This window comes from Oryctolagus cuniculus, chromosome 20, assembly GCF_964237555.1.
Source record: "Oryctolagus cuniculus chromosome 20, mOryCun1.1, whole genome shotgun sequence".
In the NCBI taxonomy this organism is placed as follows: Eukaryota; Metazoa; Chordata; class Mammalia; order Lagomorpha; family Leporidae; genus Oryctolagus; species Oryctolagus cuniculus.
Genome location: NC_091451.1, coordinates 27,746,741 through 27,762,431, shown reverse-complemented (window position 1 = coordinate 27,762,431; position 15,691 = coordinate 27,746,741).

Sequence of the window (15,691 nt, the reverse complement as noted above, 5' to 3'; positions counted from 1 at the left end):
GCCTCTTCCAGCCTTCCTATGTGGGTGCAGGGGCCCAAGGACCTTAGCCATCCTCCACTGCCTTCCCAGGCCACAGCAGAGAGCTGGACTGGAAGTGGAGCAGCAGGGACTCAAACCAGCACCCACATGCGATGCCGGCAGACCCACCACTATGCCACAGTGCCAGCCCCAGCAGCTTCCTTGAACTCTCAATGAAACTGTGACCAGACTTGGTAAATGCCCCCAGATAGATAAGGCATCCTTAGTATACACACCACCAAACCAGAGGAAAACTTGAAAGCTTCAAACCAAAGAACCAGACATTCCAAATCCACAGATGTTTGTTGGAGAGTAAACAGAATCACCAAATCTTAACAACTGCTCAGTTTAGTTTTGCTTGTGGATTTTGGATTTAAAGTACCTGAGTGTTGAATGAAGGGCAACTAACATTTCTGAGAAAATAGACCACGATGCTTTGACAGAGAAAGACACAGGTACAAGTTTACTAACACCTGCCTGGTTAGTTAACACAGCAACTGCTTTCAGAAAAAGATCCAGATTTTTAATACAAGCCTATTTCATTCAACAGCTCACTGGATCTCTCTACTGATCTAGAGAAGACAGAAATGGTGCCAGTGAAAAAAATGAAAGATGGCTGGATTCCATTAGGAATCTCTTTAAACATCGTATACTGTCTTCAGGAACTGCAAAGACTCACTTAACCAACACAAGGAACTGGAGTTTGCTAACAGAGGGCCAGTCCTCTGCTGCCTTCTACTCCACTCTCCCACTTGCCTGGAGAAATGCCAAGGTATTAACATTTAAATTACCAAAAAGGGAATTGGGCCTCTCTGAGTTGTTTCTATCACATTGAGGCTATTTCTAGTTATAGCCTCAAACTTCCCAGGGGGATGAAAAACCCCAGAATCAGAAGGAAACAGCTGCAGCATCCTCGAATAAGCAGCAGACAAGGAATCAGGAAGTCTCACTTCTAATTCTGGCTCTGCTGGGTACTCCTTTGACCCTAACCAATCCAAAATCTACAGGTTGCTCCTCTTTGGAAACTTGATGGATTTATATCTAAGATTTCAATGATACTATTTCTTTATCTTTTATTTATTTGAAAGCAAGAGAGAGAGAGAAAAAAAAGAGAGAGAGAATCTTCCATCTGCTAGTTCACTTCACAAATGGCCACAAGAGCCAACAGGGCCAGGGCAGAGCCAGGCCAAAACCAGGAGACTGGAACTCTATGCAGGTCGCCCATGTGGCTGTTAGGGACTTAGCCATTTGGAGCACCACCTGGTGCCTCTTGGGTGTACATGAGCAGAAAGCTGGATCAGAAGCAGAGCTAGGGGGCAAGAGCTGTGGCACAGCCAGTTAAGCTGCCCTTTGTAGTGCCAGCATCCCATATGGGCAATCCACTTCAAATCCAGCTCCCTGTTAACGTGCCTGGGAAAGTAGCAGAGGACAGCTCAAGTGCTTGGGCCCCTGAACTCATGTGAGAAACCTGGATAAAGCTCTTGGCTCCTGGCTTCATTCTGGTACAGCCCTGGTCGTTGTGGCCATTTGGGGAGTGAGCCAGCAGAAGGAAGATCTTTCTCCTCTCTCTCTCATACTCTAACTCTGACTTTTAAATAAATTAAAAAAAAAAAAAAGGAAGCAGAGGTGGTTCTTGAACCCATGGATCCCCACAGGATCCTCTGTTAGGGAGACCCAGATTGAGTTCTGGCTTAGGTGTGGTCCAGCCCTGGCTGTTACAAATATCTGGGGAGTGAACCAGCAAATGGAAGGTCTCTCTCCATCTGTTTCTCCATCTCCTTCCTACCTCCTTCCCTCCCTCCCTCCCTCCCTCCTTCCTTCCTTCCCTTCCTCCCTCCCTCCCTCTCTCTCTCTCTACATAGAGAGATTATCTATTTATCTGTCTGTTCGACTGTATGTCTATCCCTCTGCCTCCCCAGTATGCTCACCACTATATAACTGACGTGATACACATAAATGTAGGAGAAGAAGCACATCTTCCTTAGAGAGAATTATAAATAACTTATGGAGATTCTCTTCCCTTGGAGGCAGGGTTTAATCCCCCCGCTGCCATTTTCTTGAGTGGTGATGCACCTACTGACTTCAGAGGAACAGAGTGTGGAAAGGGAAAACAGCAAAGCAACCTTACTGTGGGCAAAGCTGGCAACACCGCCTCAGTCCATCAGCAGCGATGATGTCGTTTTGATAATGTGCCCCTGATGTGAACTTTAAAATAGGCACTTTAAAAATTTAATTGAAAATGACACTTTACCTTTGTGATTTTCCTCACAAAAACTTAGAAACTCACTCTAATCACAAAAAAAATCAGAAAAATCCCCATTGAGGAATAGTATACAAAATATCTGACCAGTACCCCTACAACCTGTCAAGATAATCAACAAAAAGGAATTGAGAGACTGTCAGAGGTTAGGGTACTCCAGCAAGACACAGTGACTAAGTGCAATGTGGTATCCTGCAAGAATAAAGGACATTATCAGAAAAATTCATGAAATCCAAATACAGTACTGAGGCCTTTATGGTGATGCCCCAGTGGTGATGTCTTAATAGAGAGGACCAGCAGGATGGTAAGATGTAAAGAATAGGGGAAACTGTATGAGGCACATACAAAAATTCTCTAAATCTTATGCCCCTATAAAATAAAAAAAAATCTATTTTTAGAAAGTCATGTTCAAAACCAAGGAGCTGAATTGGGGACGGCACAGAGGGAAAAGGGAGGCCAAGCTGGAAAGGTTGTGGGAAACGATCCCCAGCTCTTATGGCTGGGAAGGCACAGTTCCCAGAAAACAGAAAATATTATGTATGGGGTTTTGCAATTTCAAAGACTTTTTTTTTTAAAGTGTCCCTCAGGGAGAAATGCAAATGTGCAGAGAACTGTTTCGCCACTAAGGAGCTCAGGACATGCCATGGCCCGAGAACCACACATCTCGTCCTCTGGCCACGCTTAGGACAGTGCATTGCCCTTGAAAGGATTTTGAGGCAAACCGGAAAGCTCTGGAAAAAATATCATGTTGAAACAAGGAGAAGTGACAGTGACTGACTGGCTTGAACAATACAAGATTAAGATTGCGCCCGAGGATAAAGTGACAGGAAACGCCAGGTGGGAATCCGACTCCAATTGCCTGCTGTGGCACAAAAGAAGCTGGGAAGAAATGTCACCTTTTCACTCAGTGTGCTGGCTGCAGGCTGTTCTACAAGTCACTTTGGGCTTCCTGACAACAGCTCACTTTTCTTTCGTTGGGTCCCGCAGCTCTCCACGCACCCACCCAGAGGCGAGCGCTTGCCCCGTCGCTGCCTTTCTCTCAGCTCGCTGGCACGAGAGCTCTGTGGGCACAAGAGCGTCTGGCGGGCCTGAGGATTGGCAATGTGAACACACAGCTGCCTTTTTCTCTCCCACACATCTACTTGGGGCGCCACGCTGAGCCCCCATGGGTGAATCTCCAGGCCAGTGGTAGCAGTCACCTTTGCTCTTAACTCCTCATATCCTAAACCTACCCCATCAGCAAACTGTACCCATGTAAGCATTGGCACATCGCCTGGAAAGTTTCATATCTCTCTGCAGTCCTCTTCACTCACTCTATGATTACTTTACTTTGCCTTTGGGGTTGTCCAGTTTTCCTATATGTGTACATGCCAAATTCATTTTTATATATGCTTGGGACATCCTGGCATCCTAGAATCAGAGGACTTTTTTCTTGCCATTTCTGGAAAATCCTCACCCTTTTCTTCAACTAAATCTAAGCAATTTTTAAAAGAAGACATTTATTTGAAAGTCAAAATTAGAGAGGGAGAGAGAATCTTCCACCTACTGGTTCATCCCCCTAGATGGCCACAATGGCCAGGGCAGGGCCAGGCCTAAGACAGGAATTTCATCTGAGTCTCTCAGATGGGATACAGGGGCCCAAACACTTTGACCATCTTCTACTGCTTCCCAGGAAATTATCAGGGAGCTGGATCAGAAGTGGAGCAGCTGGGATTCCAATTGGCATCCATATGGTGCTCTACCTGCTATGCTATAATGCCAGCCCCTCAGCTAAATTTTCAGCTGTGTTTCATCCCATTTACTCTATGATCTCCTAGGACTCTGAATGGATTCATGTTGTGTCTTGTCATTCTTTCATATTTCTAAAAATCTCCTTCATATTCTCCAAACTTTTGCTATATTCTGTGCAGTTTCTTTAGCTCACTCTTTTTTTTTTTTTTTTGAAAGACTTACACAGAGAGAGGAAGAGAGAGGGAGGGAGGGAAGGAAGGAGAGAGAGAGGGACAGAGGGGGAGGGGAGGCGGGAGGGAGGGAGGGAGGGAGGGGGAGAGAGAGAGAGAGACAATCTTTTTTTTTTTTTTTTTTTTTTTACAGGCAGAGTGGACAGTGAGAGAGAGAGACAGAGAGAAAGGTCTTTCTTTTTGCCGTTGGTTCACCCTCCAATGGCCGCCGCGGCCGGCACACTGATCCAAAGGCAGGAGCCAGGTGCTTCTCCTGGTCTCCTATGCGGGTGCAGGGCCCAAGCACTTGGGCCATCCTCCACTGTACTCCCGGGCCACAGCAGAGAGCTGGCCTGAAAGAGGGGCAGCCGGGACAGAATCCAGCACCCCGACAGGGACTAGAACCCGGTGTGCCGGCGCCGCTAGGTGGAGGATTAGCCTAGTGAGCCTCGGCGCCGGCCAGAGAGAGACAATCTTCTACCCACTGGTTCAGTCCCTAAAGAGCCACAATGACCAGGGCTGGGCCAGGCTAAAGTCAGGAGCTGCTTCCAGGCCTCCATGTGGGTGTAGGGGCCCAAGAACTGGGCCATCTTCTGCTGCTTTCCCAGGAGCATTAGCAGGGAGTTGAATCAGAAGTGGAGCAGTCAGGTCTCCAACTGGTGCCCATATGGAATACCGGCACTGCAGGCTGCAGCTTTCCCCAGTACACCACAACACCAGCCCCATTAGCTCTACTTTTCAATTCACTAACCTCCCCTTCAGTTGTATTTAATCTACATATTGTTCATACAAACACTGTCTGTTGATTCTAATGTAAATCATTACCCTTGTTTTATAAATTGTAGCTGGTTTCTTTTCAAATCTACCAGCTCAGTGTTGATAGTCTTACTCTCTTATTGCTTTCTTTCTATTCTTTATGATTCAGTTAAGTATACTTATTTTTATAAGTATATATGTGATCATTCTATAACATGTAGTTTTTGGTTTAGCACTGTTTTATATTGTTTCTGTTAATTTCTCATATATTTAGGATTGTAAGCCCATAGGGAAATGTTGTAGATTTTTGAGATCAAATTTTAAACTTAATTCCTTCAGGGAAGACTTATGTATTCATTTTTTTAAGCTCTTGGCTTCAGATTGGTGCAGCTGTGGCCATTGCAGCCATTTGGGGAATGAACCAGCAGGTGGAAGACCTTTCTCTCTGTCTCTCCCATTCACTGTCTGTAACTCTACCTGTCAAATAAATAAATAAAGTCTTTAAAAACATAAATAAATAATACCACTTAAGAACCAGCTTGAGTCAATAGAAACTACAGGAAGCAAATCTAACAGTAATAGCAACCTCACCTCACCCAGTTGACAGAAAAATGAAGAGTCCACCCCTTGAGTCAAGCAATTGTCTCTTCCCCAGTTTCTATAATTTGCTTCAGCCTATAGAGGAGGTAGGAATGTTCCTTACACTTCTTCAAAAGACTAGACATAGAGTGAAAAAGTTTTGATAGCCCCTATCTACAGCCATTACAAATGTTAAAAAAAAAAGAGGGGTCAATGCTGTGACACAGAGGGTTAATGCCCGGTCCTGAAGCACCAGCATCCCATACGGGCACCAGTTGGAGACCCAGCTGCTCCACTTCCAATCCAGCTCTTTGCTGTGACCTGAGAAAGCAGTAGAAGTTGGCCCAAGGCTTTGGGCCCCTGCACCCATGTGGGAGACCTGGAAAAAAGCTCCTGGTTCCTGGCTTCAGATCAGTGCAGCTCCAGCCGTTGTGGCCAATTGAGGCATGAACCATGAACCAGCAGATGGAAGACCTCTCTCTCTCTCTCTCTCTCTCTCTGCTTTCTGCCTTTCCTCTCTCTGTGTAACTCTGACTTTCTAATAAATAAATAAATCTAAAAGAAAGAAAGAAAGAAAGAAAGAAAAGAAAGAAAGAAAGAAAGAAAAGAAAAGAAAAGAAAAGAAAAAAAGAAAAGAAAAGAAAAGAAAAGAAAAGAAAAGAAAAGAAAAGAAAAGAAAAGAAAAGAAAAGAAAAGAAAAGAAAAGAAAAGAAAAGAAAAGAAAAGGGTCCTTACTGCCCCCTGGTATCTCTTCTACAAACATCCCGGGCCCACCGACCACTGGAAGTGTGGTCCTAAGTCACGTAGGCTGCAATTTAAACCCGCCAATGCCGTAACAGCGAAGGTGTGATGCTGATGAACCTATAAACATTAAGGAACTTGGGGTTGTGGCTTAGTTCTCAGGAAATGATTCCGGCTGAGCCCGAAAGCGTAAAAAAACTACTTCAATCTTCCGCTGTCTCTGGTGCCTGTCTGAACAAAGGGAGTCTTCCCACCTCGGATTTCGGTAACACATGTTTCAAACTCTTATTTTTTTTCCTCAGATCTGCACCTACATCTCCAGCTCCTTAGATGGGGTTGAAATGGGCAAGTCAGGAGAGAGATCTTCTAACCCTGCCAGAAGCCTCCTGCTCTTCCCACTAGAATCTCAAAACAAACAGTCCAGGTTATGAGCAGATAACACAAGAGAGAAAGGAAAAGACCCTTGAAGGAGGCAAAACAAGGAAGGGGAAAATGCATTTTATATTCACTAGTTCAGCCTAAGGGTTAGTGGGGAGAAAAGAATGGAGCAAAGATTTTTTGAAAAGTCGTTGATCTCCCGCTGGAGTTGGCACTTGCTAATTGAGCTGCAAATTCCCAGCAAGACAACGCATTGTGCGATGTGGCCAGTTCCAGAGCAAGAGGAGACCAGAGCATCACACAGTCCTCAAGATGGACTGCATCGGAGAGGTGTTTGATCCTTCCAGTCAGCCTCCAAAAGGCACTCATTGCTCTTTTCTCAGGTCGGAATAGCAACCAGAAAGACCCAAGAGGCTGGAAAACGGGAAAGCACATCACAGAATCTTCCCGACCTCTCGGAGGCCTCCCGTTTAACTCAGTAGAAGTTCCCAAAGTCCACAATGGCGAATGCTCAGGCAAGTACTCAAGTTTAAATAATTGAGCGCTAACTGACTCTCTAGTTTTACTTGCGGCAATAATCTTCCTGGAAGCTCCCGGTCTGTACTCGCAGGAGAAAGCTGAAGAGAAAGGCACACTCGCTCAGGGACACCGCTCGAAGGATTTCACCCCAAGCAGGCTGGCTTGGGACTGTACATGGCGATTCTGGCCTGAAAGCAGTGGCACTCCCTCTTGATTTAAATTGTTTTTGTGCTTGTAAATTCCATCCTACGTGACTAAAATAATGAAAGTCCTTGTGAGGCATGAAAGCAGGCGGTCATACGAACCCATCCCACACTAGATGTTCTCCTAAATATTCTGTTGCCTATATTAACATTCTAATCTCTCTGAATGGTGAAGATGCCTCACCATCCCTACCTTACACTTTCAGGAAATACCACCAACACTTCCTCCTGCTACACAGCATTTTTCACTGTCCTGAGCACACACTTGCCTTTGGCACCTCCGTATCAGTGCGTAGCCTGTACCCTCTGCATAAATGCTCTACTCCACTTTTTTTTTTTTCTTGGCCAGTCAAATTTCTTCCTTAAAATAAAATTTTATCTAAACTCTTCCACCTCCCAGGTGAAGCCTTCCCAGGTTTCTGCAGAGAGCAATCTGCATCTAGAAGGCTGGATACAGTCTTCCAATTTTTTATGATCTTTTCCCCAAGATAGCTGTCCATCCTTTTTAGAGTAAGATCTCTTCAAGTTCAAGACAGTGCCAGGCATCAGGTAGCATGCAAATGTTCATTGAATACATGTGGGTGAGTCTTCCACTTGTGAATTTCTGTTAACAGCTCTCAACACTCACGGCTAAAAGAGGTGCTCTAACATTTATTGCTCTTTTTAATGCTTGCAATTAATATACACTACCTGCCCTGTTTAAAAATGGCATTTTTAACGATTCAATTAAGAACTTAAAAAAAACTGTCCTCCTAATTTACTCCTTATACTTTCACTATTTCCAGCTTTGCCTCTCACTTTAAGCAGATCGTCTCTGTCCAAATATACCAAGCTCTGAACGTCAATCCAATAATCTAGGAGCACAATGATGCTCACCCTGGGGTTCTACGTGGCCTATACAAGGAACTCAAGCACCAGTCAGCAACAGGAGACCCCTTAAACTCTTGCCTCTTCCAAGAAATTACTAGCATGTAATTGAATGACATTCTAAAGCAAAGGCTTCTCAATGTTTGTTTTCAAAAAGCAAATGCTAAAGAGGAAATCTTTCTTTTCAAGCATGTTAAAATAGAGGAAAACATGCTGTAGGTGCTCTCTCTCACAGAATTCTTTGTACTTTAGATGCTTTCTTGAAAAACTTAGGGTTTCTCTTTCTATTCAATTGTTTAACATTCTGTCCTTGTCTTTCTGTCTCATTGAAAACAAGCAGAAATGTTTGGAAACCCACAGTTGGATGAGACAAATGAGTAGCTTTCAGTGGAGTTTAGATAACATAAGTAACTCCATTACAAGAGAGTGGCATAGTGGTACATGTAGTTCAAAGAAAGCATCCAAATGAAGGAGTATTTAACTTTGACTAAATATCAAGGAAGGCACTTCAGTATTTAAGGATGAAACAAATTCATGTAAGTGGCATTATGAACATAGGCAGGAGGTATAACACAAATGACATCAATAACAGTAAATAATCCATTATATTTGAGCTAAAGTGAGAAAAAAGATGGGAATATTTTTAAAAAGTTAATTCTACAATGATCTTTGGAGGTCAAACACTTGAGAGTTTAGAAATTATAAAGACAAGTGTAAACATTATTTTTCCTGCAATAGCAAAAACGATTTTGCAGGAAATGTAAGAAATTATTTTTGATTTTTGCACGATACCCATTCTAACGGGAAAGATGAAATCTCTGGTGAGGATGTGGGGAAAAGGATACTCTAATACGTTGCTGGTGGGAATGTAAACTAGTACAACCATTAGGGAAAACAGTATGGAGATTCCTCAGAAATCTGAAAATAGATCTACCATATGACCCAGCCATTGTACTCCTGGGAGTTTACCCAAATGAAATGATATAAGCATATGAGTTATTTGTACTCCATGTTTATTACAGCTTAATCCACAATAGCTTATATATGGAATCAGCCTAGATGACAATCAGCTGATGATTAGATAAAGAAAATGTGGTACATATGCACTGTGGAATACTACACAGCCATAAAAATGAAATCCTGTCTCTTGCAACAAAACAGATATAACTGGAAACCATTAGGCTTAGTGAAAAAGCCAGTCCCCAAAAGTCAGATCTCATATGTTTTCTCCGATATGTGGTAGTAATATAAAATACAAAAATGTATAAGACTGAAATGGACATCATGTGATATGATTGTTATTTTTAGTCCTTGTTTATATTCCTGTGGCACTGTGGCCTCCCCACTTTTTACATGTTGAATGTTATTTGGTTACTGGTGAATTAAGCTTGTGATTACATAGTGGATTAAATTATGTTTTTGCAAAAACTAAAATTGAAAGAAGAAGGGAAGGAAATATGCAGATTGAGGAAGGGTAAAGAAGAGGGAAGGAAGTATGGTTATCTTCTTAGAATTGTACCTATGAGATACATGGAATCTGTTCTCTTTATATTAACAAAAATTTTTAAAAATAAAAATATATAAAAAAGAAATCGATGGTTAAATTGGTTAAATCAATGTTGGTACATAAGGGACATTTCAAATGTCCCTTTTCTGATTACATCCCCATTATATCTTCTTTCAAATATAACCATTTCTACTAATTTTGATGAATGGATTAAAACACATCTGACTATAGGATTTAAGTAGTTTCTATAAAAGGAAACACTTGGCAAGAAACATCCAGCCTGATGCACAATGCAGATGTAGGCCAAGATAGACAATTTTTTCACTGTTGAGCTCTTTTGTGCCTTGCCTAGAATGTCCAGGTACAACTGTTACCTTTCAGTCTGGGTGGGCACTTCTGGTTGTCCATACTGGTATAAGGATCATTAAGGAATACATAACATCTAATAGGGAAATCCAGTAAAAGTTAGGAGAGAAAAATAATAACAGTATGTTGAAATCTCAGAGCTCTTTATTTTTTTCAGATGTAATTTTAATTATAGTTGAGGTTCAAATTCTCCTATTTTGCAAATGGAGGAAGAGGAGAATTGGGGTTATTCACACATATTTTTAATTGGCTTCACTGAAAAAACAACTTGTGAAATTAGAAACTGAAAACCCTGGCCGGCACCGCGGCTCACTAGGCTAATCCTCCACCTAGCAGCGCCGGCACACCGGGTTCTAGTCCAGGTTGGGGCGCCGGATTCTGTCCCAGTTGCCCCTCTTCCAGGCCAGCTCTCTGCTGTGGCCAGGGAGTGCAGTGGAGGATGGCCCAGGTGCTTGGGCCCTGCACCCCATGGGAGACCAGGAAAAGCACCTGGCTCCTGGCTCCTGCCATCGGATCAGCGCGGTGCGCCGGCCGCAGCGCGTCGGCCGCGGCGGCCATTGGAGGGTGAACCAACGGCAAAGGAAGACCTTTCTCTCTGTCTCTCTCTCTCACTGTCCCCTCTGCCTGTCAAAAAATAAAAAAAAAAGAAACTGAAAACCCTGTACTTCAATCTAGTTTCTGCTCTGGTCCAATATTTCCTCTCTTTTTCCATTCCTTGGGAGATGCATGAGTTCACAGACAATGACAGAGCAATTTGCTGTATTGATGGCAAAGATGGAAGCTCACACAAAGCAGCATCAATCTCTCTGATCATTTGAAGTAAACTCATTACAAAACAAATCATTAATGAACTAAGCCCTATCCATAAGGGATAATTTGCACTAATTATACAAGATTTAAAGACTAAATTCTTATGTCAATATGGAAATACTTTCCAACATTTTGGCAGGTGTTGACAACTCCATTTTGGGATGTTTGTTCCAACAGATCAAATCTCAATCATCAAAAGAAATTGTGTCAGGGGTGGGCATTTAATGTGGCAGTTAAGATGTCTGTATCAGAATACATGAGTATGAGTTCCGGCTCTACTCTAAATTCTTACTTCCTGCTAACGCAAACACTGGGAGCCAATAGGTGATGGCTACAGTAATTGAGGCCTTGCCACAAACATGGGAAAACTAGATGGAGTTCCATTTAGGGAGTGAAACAGCAGATGGATGGTCTCAGTTTGTCTCTCCTTCTTTGTCATTCTGCCTTTCAAATAAACAAAAATTTTAAAAATAATATTCATCATACAAAATGAAACAAAAAAATGGAAAACTTCTGGTCATCCCAAGTAGCACAACTGCTTTTTTTATTTTGCTTTGGGAAACAGAAAGAGAATGAGAAAGAGAGAGAGAGAGATGTAAACACACACATCGACACAGCTCATACCTGTTGTTCATCCTTCAAATGCCTGCAATAAGTAGGGCTGGTCTGGGCTAAAGCTGGGAGCCAGGAATTCAGTTCAGGTCTTTCCCAAATGCGTTAGCAGAAAGCTCAATTGGAAGCGGAGTAACCTAGACTCAAACTAGCACTCTAATACAATATGTAGATGTCCCAAGTGGCAGGTTAAGCCACTACATAACCCCCTTCCCTGAAAGCTTTTTTTTTTTTTTTTTTTTAGTTTTTTTAAAATGTATTTTGAAAATATACTGACAGAGAGATTTTCCATTACTGTTTCACCCCCAGATGCCTGCAACAACTGGGGCTGGGTCAGGACAAAGCGAGGAGGCTGTAGCTCTATCCAGGAATCCCACATGGGTGGCAGGGATCCAAGCACTTCAGCCATCATTTGCTGCCTTCCAGTGTCTAAATCAACAGGAAGTGGGAATTGGGAGTGGAGCTAGGAACGGAACCCAGGCATTCCAATATAGCATGCAGGCGTCCCAACCAGCAGCTGAACCCACCGCACAACACCTGCCCCTAAACAGCAGTGTTCTGTAGGTGATACTGATGCATTTCTGCCCCTTGCTCAGAAAAATGTTATTTCCCATACTCTAAGATCTCCTTTGGATGAAACAAACTCTACCAGAACAATGTAATGGAAATTTTCCCAGTAACACTACAGAAATAGAGTGGTTGGTGGCTTTCTCATTACCAACAGAAAACATTAAGAGCAGATTATTCTGCGGCTCATCATGATATATAGGATTGCCCTCTGGAATATTCTGAACAGGGCTTGATGTCTGATCCAACAAGCAGCAGTAATCTCTCCTGAATTTTGCCGCTCAACACTGCCCTTCAATGTAATTGGATAACATTGACACCTACTAATTTATGAGGATCTCAAAGGCATAAGGGAAGTGTAAGCAACATAGCACATGGAAAGAGCTTGGGCTTCTGACCCGAGCAAAACTAACTCCTAACTCTGACACAACTTGGTTTTGTGATTTGGTCCAAGTCTTCTGGCTCTTCAACCTCTATTTATTTACCTGTATTATGAGGATAGTTAATAGAATATATTACTACTGTTGTGATAGGAAAGTTAGATAATGCATATAAATAATAAGACAAAGACATTCCATGAATGGAATCATCAATATAAGCAGATCATCTTCTTAATTTTTTCTATTTGGAGAATATCTTTTGCTAAGATACACAGCAAGGTTTCTCCTGGTAAAATAACATGCAGTGTAGCTACACGTATCCAGAAATTCTTAAGGCCTCATACAGATATGAGTTAATCATCCAGGATGTGAAAAAACTTAACTTATAGACCAGTTTTACTTTGGGGAAAAACCAGAATCCAACTAGACTCTGGAGATTTAAACCTGACGACATAGCAACTTAAGCTGTGGCAGGTGTCAAGGTTTCAGTTCCACCTACTCTGGTGTTCTCATAAGGAACTCTGTGTTAACCTACATGCTGAAAATGAAATTCCAATTCCAACCTGTCATATTTTTATTATTATAGTTCAATTCAACGGGCACAATAGAGCTTTAGGGAACATAAGTGATGAGAATCCTTGAAGATTTATAATTTAGAGATGACATTTGGAAGTAAATAGAGACCTTTGGGAGGCTGATTTAATGAAATGTAGTAGTTGTAGGACTGTTGTTTTGGTAAAATAAGTTTTAAAACATTGATTTTCTTCCACCCTGAACAAAAATCCTTATTCAGGCTCAATTTTCACAAGATAGTGGAAAATCCTTCTAAAGAATGTAAAGGAAATGCAATATGATACAGTTTCAAGAGAACATTTGTTGCAACAGCAAGAACACTAGAGCATAGAAGAAAGATCTGCAGAAGCCTGGCTGGTAGACTCCTACACTGTCATGGCCAAACAGGTGCTCATTCCTTTTTCACCTGTTTCTCATGTTTATCTGTGCCCATGTTTAAAAAAAATAGATGGAGAATGGAAAAGGGAAAAGGAGTGGGGTTCAAGAACATCTTCCTGACTGAGTATCTACTTCTTGTGCTCCTTCAGCTCTGTTAAGACCCAGGAAAAAAAACAGAGAAAGAAATGACTGAACATTTAAGGTTATCTGTCTTGTTCAAGTTCAGGTTTTGATTCACTTTCACTCTAATTGTCCATTTACTCATAGATTCTCAGAAGAGAAGGAGCCTCAGAGATAACCCTGTACTATGTTCCATGAAATCCTAGGGTTCCTCAGTGATGTTTCAGCCCTAATTTAACTTGAAGAATATCACATTTATCTAGAGTATATATGGGCATTCCATCTACTTTGAAATCATTGATCTTCTATCTCCAAGTAATAAATATCTAATATAAGAATATAAATACTTTTGGTGGTAAGGAATTAACTACCTTGTGAAGCAACCCATAGCTAAATTCTGAGAAAACTCACTCTCACAGAGAGAAGATACCTGCTCTCCCATAATTCCAGTCTAGTCCTATCCTCTAATCAACAGAAAAGAAGGCTAAGCCTTTTTCACATGAGAGTTTTTCACCATAGGTAGGCGATTCGAAGACCCTCTCTCCTGCAAGCTCCCCAGCTACAGACCTCCAATTTCACTGATGCCTGATAGGGTTGCAGGGGTTCCAACACCCAGCTCATTCTCCCTTGGACACAATGCAGGGTGTTTGAGTCCTGCTGTGTTATCTTAAGTACAATTGAGAAGGGAAGACTAGCATACTTCTTTCTCCTTAGTTTCCTTAAAGCAAAGCAAACAGAAGGACAATATCAACCAAATATTTGAAGCTTTTTGCCTTCTCACTGGTCTAGCTTGTGTATGGTCTGACAATGGTGTAACACAGTGACACTTTTGGAGATAAATTCTGCAGCAATGGGAAAATACAACTCAGGGCAGGTAATGAAGTTCCAGAGAACTATAGCTGTCAGGTTCCTGAGTTTTAATGAGAAAATAGATCCTTGTATTTTTCTAACCTGTTTGCTGAACTTAATCCTCCCACCTGCTAGGAAATGATGAAGTGATGTGGCCTGACAGAGTCAGTCTACTCAGGGTGATCAGCTAGGTGAGGCAAGAGGAACATGGTATTGTAGTATGCTAAAGAGGAAAAGGAAGAAGGCTTTGCATCCAGAAAGCACTAAAACATAATCATACAAAAGACACTGGGCTCAAATGTTATCTGTTCAGTAGCTTTGGCAAGTCACTTTACCTTTCTGAACCTCAGTTATTCATCAGGCTATGAAATATTACATTTGAATTTATAGACACAGCACTGAGCCCAACAATAAATATCATGAAAATCATTATAATTTCAAGCATTCATATCTCTATTATTTTAATAGCACTAACTTCAATAACATCTTATTTATGCATCAGTATCAGAAAATGAGGAAAAGCCATGGAAATTTCTAGATACTGAAAGTTTTCACTTTTAAGATGAAACCATTTTTGTCTTAACAATTTTAATTGAAATATACTCCAGGAAAGATTATGTACTGCTGTGAGTTTGCAAATAGGAAAAACAAACATGATTTAAATATTTATTGATATCTTCATTATTATGATATTCACATGACAATGTTAATGCAGTATTGTAAAGACACATCATTATACCTGCAAGAAAAGTTAAGGTGGACAAGACCATTTCCCTATTCACCAAAGGGTCTCAAGCTTTCATAATTTTTTATATTTAACTAATTTTTCCTTGATATATTCAATGATTCTGACTAGTTCAGACCTAGAGCATAAATCTGGTTACATTATTGGTTCTCCTATTTCTATGAGGTCAATAGACAAATTTTGAGAAAAATTGGGGGCTTATATGATTTACCAGCTTTCCCCCATCAAGAAAGAGGATCATATTTCTCCTTTCCCTCAGCTGTGTGAATGCTCCTCACTGCAGAGAATCTGGTCACATCTCTGGACCTACATGATGTCATAACTGTAGAACACTGTGGGTTGCAATATGGTCAGCAGCCCCCCGCACACGGTGATCAATTGTCTGAGAGTAGATAGTAGCTCAGGAAGTGACAGTATACATTCTCAATGCAGGTCGATACAACAGCAGGTGCTGGCTGAGAGGTGAGTGCCAAGGAAGCCACTGGAGGAAAGGACCCAAAAGAGGTCCAGGTAGCTGATTTTA